Raw genomic sequence first — 2,500 nt, forward strand, 5'->3', positions numbered from 1 at the left:
AACTTTAGCAACATTGAGGACAACTTTAGCAACATTGAGGACAACTTTAGCAACATTGAGGACAACTTTAGCTTGTTGCTCATAGTTGCAGTATAAAGTGTCCCAGTGACACTTTTAATGGTGTTAATTTGTTTCCATGGCAACAGTTTACGATTCATCATCATTGAACATTTCTACATTAACGTGTTTCTGATCCGGACGCTTCCCTGTGCGTTCAGAGGGGAGACCGTCCACATACTTTTGTCCTGGATGTGTTTCCGTCAAACTGAAGAAACAGCAACGACCCACGTGTGTGTGTGTGTGTGTGTGTGTGTGTGTGTGTGTGTGTGTGTGTGTGTGTGTGTGTGTGTGTCTCTCACCTCGCCGGTGTCTTCCACTTCGTCCGTCTTCCTCCGCGGCAGGACGGTGATCTCTCTCTCGTCCTGACCGACCTGAACTTTACTCCCTCCCTTCACCACGGACGTGTGTGTGTGTGTGTGAGAGAGAGTGTGTGTGTGTGAGTGTGTGTGTGTGTGTGTGTGTGTGTAAATTAATCACAGAGGAGACATGAAGTGTGTAAAAGAGAGAGAGAGAGAGAGAGAGAGAGAGAGAGAGAGAGAGAGAGAGAGAGAGAGAGAGAGAGAGAGAGAGAGAGAGAGAGAGAGAGAGTGAATAAGGAGTTGCACTTTGTCCACCACAACACACTGACACCTGTGTGTGTGTGTGTTTATTAAACTGTCACAGTGAGGACCTTCTGCTTTGTGGGGACACTCGTGTCATTTTTCATTAAAACAAACTTTTCAAAGGACGTGATTTAACATCGAAAATCATATTTTGTCTTTTTATTTAGACAACGCTAGCAAAACACACACACACACACACACACACACACAGACACACACACACACACACACACACACACACACACACACACACATAGACACACACACACACACACACACTCCTTTTCCGTTTGATCTTCCTCTTTTCTTTTTTCCATCCATCATTTTCTCCGTTTAACAAACAGGATTTATTGTTTCATCACATTAATTATTAAACCAACACACACACACACACACACACGCACACACACACACACACACACACACACACACACACACACACACGCACACACACACACACACACACACACACACACACACACACACGCACACAAACTTGACTGATGTTAATGGCCCAGTGACCTTTTCCTCCACATGTTTAGGGTTGTTCCAGTTCAGACGTGTGTGTGTGTGTGTGTGTGTGTGTGTGTGTGTGTGTGTCTGTGTGTGTGTGTGTGTGTGTGTGTGTCAGTCTCCCAGATCATAATTAATCATGTTTTTATGAAGCTTCAGAATAAAAGGAGACAGGAAAAGTCCGTCTGTGGGTCAGGGTTTCAAAATAAAAGATGTTCTGAGAGTTTTAACTCTTTATTTTTTAATTTTAAGGTTAAAAATTCACTGAAGAACATTGGAAATGAAGATCTTAACTCTTTTAAAACTTTCAGAAAAACATTTTCAACGCAGAAATATTCAAAAGCTTTTAATTTGAAAATCCGATACACTTCCATAAAATGTGACGTTTAATGAGTGACTCACCACTGATATATATATATAAATATTATTAAGATGAGGAGTTGTTACCTCACACTGCTTCAGGCCGTTGTCATGGTAACGCTTGGTTTCTTCTTCGTCCATCATCTGAAACACACACACTTAAACTTGTTATTATGTCCTCGTGAGGACCTGGACTCTGACCTCTCACTTCTTTAAAAAACGAGTTCAGAACAAAGACGCAGCAGCAGCAGCGACGCAGCAGCAGCTACGCGGCAGCAGCGACGCGGCAGCAGCGACGCGGCAGCAGCGACGCGGCAGCAGCGACGCGGCAGCAGCGACGCGGCAGCAGCGACGCGGCAGCAGCGACGCGGCAGCAGCGACGCAACGCTTCGGTCTGAGAGTTTGACGAGTCCTCGGTTTAAAGACGCGTCAGATGAAATAAAAATGCTGCGTCAGCTTCTTTTCAGACTCTTGTTCGTGCGTTTGGGGTCAGAAACAACAAAGTGACGCACTCTGATCTTTGTGTGTCTCAGATTTAACATAAAACATAAACGTTAAGAGAAGATTTAACGTCATAAAACAACGTTAAAAGAAGATTTAACGTCATAAAACAACGTTAAAAGAAGATTTAACGTCATAAAACAACGTTAAAAGAAGATTTAACGTCATAAAACAACATTAAAAGAAGATTTAACGTCATAAAACAACGTTAAAAGAAGATTTAACGTCATAAAACAACATTAAAAGAAGATTTAACGTCATAAAACAACGTTAAAAGAAGATTTAACGTAATAAAACAACGTTAAAAGATGATTTAACGTCATAAAACAACATTAAAAGAAGATTTAACGTCATAAAACAACGTTAAAAGAAGATTTAACGTCATAAAACAACATTAAAAGAAGATTTAACGTATTAAAACAACGTTAAAAGAAGATTTAACGTCATAAAACAACATTAAAAGA

General features: G+C 41.1%; 1 protein-coding gene across 1 annotated transcript in view; it reads right to left on the reverse strand.

Annotated features, from left to right (window-relative positions):
- The window catches only part of LOC310964296 (sodium/hydrogen exchanger 9B2-like), a 10,261-nt gene extending 8,600 nt beyond the window's left edge, over nt 1-1,661 (reverse strand). Inside the window, exons 1-2 of the mRNA XM_083937369.1 lie at nt 1,623-1,661; nt 360-449 (exon numbers count right to left, since the gene is read on the reverse strand). The gene's annotated coding sequence lies outside the window, so the exon portion shown is untranslated. The remainder of the gene's footprint in view (nt 1-359; nt 450-1,622) is intronic.
- Nucleotides 1,662-2,500: the final 839 nt, after the last annotated feature.

The sequence above is a fragment of the Echiichthys vipera genome (genome assembly GCF_963691815.1).
Source record: "Echiichthys vipera genome assembly, chromosome: 22".
NCBI classification, from domain to species: Eukaryota; Metazoa; Chordata; class Actinopteri; order Perciformes; family Trachinidae; genus Echiichthys; species Echiichthys vipera.